This window comes from Nycticebus coucang, chromosome 4 (genome assembly GCF_027406575.1).
Source record: "Nycticebus coucang isolate mNycCou1 chromosome 4, mNycCou1.pri, whole genome shotgun sequence".
Lineage (NCBI taxonomy): Eukaryota > Metazoa > Chordata > Mammalia > Primates > Lorisidae > Nycticebus > Nycticebus coucang.
In genome coordinates this window covers 51,252,234-51,259,429 of record NC_069783.1, presented here as the reverse complement: position 1 = coordinate 51,259,429, position 7,196 = coordinate 51,252,234, and the positions used below count along the sequence as shown (strand labels likewise).

The 7,196-nt window shown below is 36.5% G+C and overlaps 1 pseudogene; it reads right to left on the bottom strand.

Annotated features, from left to right (window-relative positions):
* Nucleotides 1–4,533: 4,533 nt before the first annotated feature.
* Nucleotides 4,534–6,840, bottom strand: LOC128583879 (heat shock cognate 71 kDa protein-like; annotated as a pseudogene).
* Nucleotides 6,841–7,196: the final 356 nt, after the last annotated feature.

The following is a 7,196-nucleotide window of genomic DNA, read 5'->3' as shown; positions in this document are numbered from 1 at the left end:
GTCAATTAAAACAAAATAAATTTGAACAGATATTTCATCAAAATAATGGGCAGACAAGAGATAATCATATGAAAAAATATTCACTATTTCTAGCCATTAGGGAAATGAAAATCAGAACCACACTGAGATGCCATTACATACTCACTAAAATGGCTAAAATTTAAAAAGACAACCTAACAAGTATTTGCAAGAATATGGGGACACTGGCTCTCTTGTACACTGATAGTGGGAATCTAAAATAACTACTAACAAAGCAGCTACTTTAGAATACACTTTAGCAGTTTCTTCAAAATTAAATCATACACTCATGGAGACAGAGAACAGAATGATGGTTATCAGATGCTGGAAAGGGCAGTGGAAAGGGAAGATTAAAATGGAAAGGGTTAATTGATACAAAAATATACTTAGATAGCTAAATAGAATGAGCCACATTTGATAGTATGACAAGGTGACTATAGTCAATAATTAGAGTATATTTTTGAAAAATTAAAAGAGCGGAATTGAAATGTTGCTAACACAAAGAAATGATAAATGCCTGAGGTGATGGATACCCTAACTACCTTGATTTGATGAATTCATATTGTACACCTACTTCAAAACATGCTATGTATCCTATAAATATATACAAGTAGTATGTACCTATGATAATTAAAATTTTAAAAAGGAAAATTAAATCATATATCAATAATGTAACACAGCTTATCCAGTGCTAGGCATTTATGAAAGCCAATATCCATACAAAAACTTGTACACAAATACTCATAGCATCTTACAGAATCACAAACTGGAAACCAATGAAGATCAATAAACAAAAGAACAGACACATACATTTTACTATGTTCATACAATTAAATAATATTTAACAACGTGGATGAATTTCAAAATAATTAAGGTGCAAACAGTTAGACCAAATAGCATATGGCATTTAAACAGTGGGAGTTTACTGTATTTTTTTTTTTTTTTTTTTTTGAGACTGAGTCTTACTGCGTTGCCCTGGGTAGAGTGCTCACAGCTCACAGCAACCTCAAACTCTTGGGCTTAAATGATTCTCTTGCCTCAGCCTCCCAAGTTGCTGGGATTACAGGCGCCTGCCACAATGCCTGGCTATTTGTGGGTTGTAGTTGTTGTTTGGCAGGCCCAAGCTGGATTCAAACCCACCAGCTCCAGTGTAATTTTACTTCAACAAAACTTTTTAGAAAATGAGAGTATATGTTATATTTTACATTTAAATAAAATATTTAAAAATGTGAACTAATCTGTAGAGGCAGAAAGCAAATCAATGATTTTTTGAGATGGATGAAAGTAGAAAAGAGGAATGAATGAATGACAAAGGAATACTTGAAAATTTTTGGAAGTTATAAATTAATTACATCTATTCTGATACTTAATACACAGTCACATACATATGTCAAAACCTCAAAAAATTATACATCTTCAATACATAGTATATCCAATTTATTATATCTCAATTATACTTCATTGTGTACAAACTATACAAAAGGTTAAATGTGAAGTACAAGAAATGTTCTTCAGAGAGGTTTCCCTTATATTTATTTTTATCATCCCATACCCACTAGGCACCAAGAATATATGTTAGAAATAAATAATATTATCAATTTTTATTTCAGATTAATATGAGGGTACAGAAGATTAAGGTGCATTATTTGAATTTGTTAGATAAAGTTCAAGTTGTAGTTGAGCCCTTCACCCAGGGGATGTGCTGTATACCCTTACCTTGTGCCATTAGGTGAGAGCTCACCAGTCTCCCTCCCGCCTCCTCACTCTCCTTTTGCTTCTTCCTTTCACTCCCACTCCCCCACTTGAATTTAATTTTGTTTTTCTCTCTTGTGGGGGTGTGGTTGTTTATCTACTGGTTTCATACTAGTATTACATATATTGGACACTTGCTTTTCTATTATTGTCATACTTAACTAAGAAGAATGTATTTCAACTTCAACCAAGTTAATACATGATGGTAATTAACTCATTGTTAACATTTCATGATTTTGAGGGACCTGCCATTTCACATTCACACAAGGATGCGTTGATACTCAGTAAGGACCACCCAGACCACCTGAGTATAATTTTATCTTCACCTCACTCTATTGGAAGGTAGAATCTTCCTTATTCTGCTTCCTTCTCTCTTTCTGCCTCCCTTTGTATTTCTGTCTTTATTCCCTCTTTTTGTCTTTCAAAGCGCTCATCTCCTTTAATATAATATATAAAGTACTCATGTGGCCTTCTGTGCATTATTATCTGCTACTATGGAATGGTAGCTCTACATGAATAGGCCTTGCATCTATTCTCAGCTTGCTTGGCTACATATTTTTGAACTACTTCTTTCTCAATTTCCTTTAGCTGAAGTAACTATATAGTCTACTCTGTAAGCAATAGAAATCATTTTAGGACCAAAAACGGGGGTGGGGGACATATTATAAGAGGGAAAAGTAGGATCTTCAAGAACTGAAATCTGGATAACCAGATGTGATCAGAAGACAGTAGCATGGTGAATTCTACAGGATAAGCTACAACAAGTGCAAACAAGGATAGTCTCGGTGTAACAGGAATGTGTGTTTAATAACCAAAAGGGGATATTAAGGCACTAATTGAAAAATGATGTGGTTGAATATTGGAAAGGTAAAAATAAGATCAGAGGCTCTATTGCAATTCCATTTTCTCTGAATCAGGGAAAACATTTTGAGATCTCTCCAGTGTTTTCATATCCTTCAATGAAAGTATTTTGGTTATTTAACCAAATGCAAAGGACTTTTGCCTCACATTTATTGAAAAGCTGATTGATCATAAGGTATCTATTTTCTGGTGATTCATTAAGAGTGAAAAGAGATTTATCAAATGATATTATGTGGTTCCCAGCACTGAGAATCCAGAGTAAAACCCCAATACAAAGAATAAATTCTCATTTTTCTCTTATTGACCAGTGACAAATTACCTAATGCTAAGAGCCAGAATGGATGATCTGTCCCCGGGTGGTAATTAGCCACTCTACTGTAACCTAAAATAAGAGGAGGAAAAAGTTCTTTTAGAATGTCTCAACTTTTTTAAAATTAAGAGTTCATATGATAGCTATTTGGGTAGCTTGACTTTAAATGAGGCTTTATAATTAATTAATCCATTTGTTTAAAACACGGAGATTCCTGGTTTATAATTAGAGTCTCTAGTTTTAGAAGGTAAAACCAGTATTTACCCCTGAATTCCCCCTGCCAAAAGGCTGCCACAGACACTGGCTAGTAGATAATCATTTATACTGACAGCAAAAACATTTTTCATGGAGCTCTAAATCTACAGTCTCCCAGCTGTCAGCTTGGTGGTAAACTGTTAGAATGCTAAGTGATTTTGGGTAGAGATGAATATATTTGAGATAAATGAAACAATACAGCAATATAAAAATGGGAATGAACGTTTTCAATTTTTATGTTTCTCTGTGTGTTTCTCTGTCGTTCTGTTTCTGTATGTATGTCTCTCTTTAAGAGAAGAGAGAAGGGGAAATCTGTCTTTGGTAAATCTTGTCTGAAGTTTTTGCATCATAATTTCTTTACCATTGTTGAGTACTATCTATCGAGCCTCTAGTAAGTACATTGCATGGATCATCTCTTTAAATTGTCACAAAATCCCTGTGCGGAACATACTATTTTAAAAATAAAAACACTAAGGCTTACAGAATTCTAATAACTTGTCCAAATTTATGTGTCTAATAAAGAAGATGATATTTAAAGCAGAAATATCTGACTCTAGAAATGTCTGGCTCTAGAGCTCCTACTTTAAAATATGAAAGAAGCCTAGCTTATTCGGTAGATGGCTAAGGACAGCTTGTCTTGCACATCCAAAAGATCACAGGTAGCATTCCTTAAAGATGCAATTCAAAACACTTTCTTGGCATTTATTATGTATGTCTATATGTGTGGTGTATGTGTGTGCAAATATTTAATTTTCTCATAGTGCATTAGCCTTGGGGTATAAATAACTTTACATTAAAGGTGATAGGTCAAATTCCTTTGCCTTATGGTTTTTATCTGTGTAAATTGACTTTAGTTCCATGCTAATTTCTGCTCAACTATTTCAGAAGTCCTTAATAGATTTCTCATATGTATTCAGCAACATGCTTGGGTATTGGTGACTCCATTTTTTCTCCTTCAGGCATTTTACTCCTTTTCTCTGTACCATAAATATTTCAGTTCCTTTCTGGTCCTTTATAAGGTTTCCCTATGCACCATCCTAAACTCTTCTGGTGCTACAATGTGAGCTCATCAGCTGTAAAGTTGGGGCAGAAGAGAAGTTTTTGGAGAATCACTGCTGTTGTTTATGCTGCGGTTGTTAAAGAACCCGAAACCTATGTTTATGTGTCAACTTTTAGCAATACTCTTAGGCATGTTCCCTTACGTGTGTTGTGTCTTTCTAGACACATGGACTTCAAAACCCAACAGTCCCAAGATTTCTTTTTTTTTATGGTGCCAATTTTAAATACAGCTTTATTTAACACACTGCATTTTCCACTTACAATACAGTGCTTTTGAAGTGCAATGTTATTTCCTTCCCCTTTGCACATGTTCCATATTCAAGTATTGAGAATGCCAAGTAATTCACTATAGCAGCCCAACTTTAAATCTGCCACATAATTTGCTACTAATTTGGATCCTTTAATATTTTACTGTGTGGAACAATACTACATCTACACTCGGGCTGGCTTAATCAACCTCTTCAATGGTGGGGCCAGGGAAAGCACCACCAGAAGGATGAGCGCCACCACCAGGGAAGCCCCCTGGCATTCCTCCTGCCCTCTGATACAACTTGGTAATGATGGGGTTGCAGACTTTCTCCAGCTCCCGCTGATGTTCAAATTCTTCCTTCTCTGCATTCTGTTTCTTATCAAGCCAGTTGATAATTTCATTACACTTGTCAAGAATCTTCTGTTTGTCCTTATCATTGACCTTGCCTTGAAGTTTCTCATCTTCAACAGTTGCTTTCATGTTGAATGCATAGGACTCAAGTGAGTTCTTTGATGAAACCTTGTCCCTATGCTTCTCATCTTCAGCCTTGTACTTCTCAGTTTCCTGGACCATATGTTCAATGTCTTCTTTGCTCAAATGTCCCTTGTCATTAGTGATGGCAATCTTATTTTCTTTTCCCATACTCTTTTTTTTTTTTTTAATTTTTTTATTAAATCATAACTGTATACAATGATATGATTATGGGGCATCATACACTCACTTCATAAACCATTTGACACATTTTTATCACAGTGGTTAACATAGCCTTTCCGGCGTTATCTCAGTTACTGTGCCAAAACATTTACATTCTACATTTACCAAGTTTCGCAAATACCCCTGTAATATGCACCACAGGTGTGATCTTATCCACAGCAAAGACATTGAAAATGCCATTGGTATCAATATCAAAAGTGACTTCAATCTGAGGAACACCACGGGGAGCAGGAGGTATGCCTGTAAGTTCAAACTTGCCAAGCAAATGGTTATCCTTGGTCATGGCACACTCACATTCACAAACCTGGATGAGCACACCCGGGTGGTTGTCAGAGTAGGTAGTGAAGGTCTGTATCTGCTTGGTAGGAATAGTAGTACTGCACTTAATGAGCACAGTCATAACTCCATCAGCAGTCTCAATACCCAGAAAAAGAGGAGAGATGTCCATAGTAGCAAATCTTGAACATTCTTGGATTTATCACCAGATTGGATGGCCACCTGGACAGCTGCACCGTAAACAACAGCCTCATCGGGGTTGATGCTCTTATTCAGTTCTTTTCCATTGAAGAAGTCTTGGAGAAGCTTTTGAATCTTGGGGATATGGGTTAGAACCACCAACCAGGACAATGTCATGAGTCTGTGACTTGTCTACTTTGGCATCTCAAAGGACCTTCTCTGCAGGGTCCAGGGTGCCATGGAACAGATCAGCATTTAATTCTTCAAATTGGGCATGGGTAATGGAGGTATAGAAGTCAATTCCTTCATAAAGGGAATCAATCTCAATACTGGCCTGGGTGCTGGAAGATAGAGTACGCTTAGCACGTTTGCAAGCAGTACAGAGGCGATGGACAGCACTTTTATTCTCACTAATGTCCTTCTTATGTTTGCACTTAAAATCAGAAATAAAATGGTTGACCATTCGGTTGTCAAAGTCTTCACCACCCAAGTGATATCTCCAGCTGTAGATTTGACCTCAGAGATTCCATCCTCAATAGTGAGGATTGACACATCAAAAGTGCCACCTCCACGGTCAAAAATTAGCACATTTCTTTCAGCTCCAACCTTTTTGTCTAAACCATAAGCAATAATAGCAGCAGTTGGTTCATTTATAATCCTAAGAACATTGAGACCAGCAATAGTTCCAGCATCTTCGGTAGCCTGATGCTGAGAATCATTGCAGTAAGCTGGTACTGTGACCACAGCATTGGTAACAGTCTTTCCAAGATAGGCTTCTGCAATTTCCTTCATCTTTGTCAGAACCATGGATGATACCACCTCTGGATAGAAATTTTTTGTCTCTCCTTTGTATTCTACTTGGACCTTGGGCCTGCCTGCATCATTCACCACCACAAAAGGCCAGTGTTTTATATCAGGCTGGACTACAGCGTCATCAAACCTGTGTCTGATCAGACACTTGGCATCAAAAACTGTGTTCATGGGGTTCATTGCAACTTGATTTTTTGCAGCATCCCAATCAATCGTTTGGTATCAGTAAAGGCAACATAACCTGGAGTATTCGGTCCTGATAATTAGCAATTATCTCTACTTTTCCATGCTGGAAGACACCCACACAAGAGTAGGTGGTGCCAAGATAAATACCAACTGCAGCTGTCTTTGACATGGTTGCTTACTTGTAGAGATGGCACGGATTACGTAGGACACACAGAAAACCCAGGAGCTTCCACCATGTTTAATGAGTCCCAAGATATTTTTAAGATAATTCTGGGGATAGCAACTTCAAAATTTGATGATACTAGAATTCCTTCTGGAAATGTAACAAATACACATTTCACAAAATGCAGTTTAACACTAGTAATTTTTTTTAAGACCTTATCAAGCAAAAGATTTATGGTTTGTCTCTGAAACAAATTCTTCTGGCAGTTTAATCTTTTAGAATAGTTTGTAGCTAATGAAAGAAACTATTTTAATGGATGCCCAGACAATTAATTATTCTACCTCAAATATTATCTTACGGGC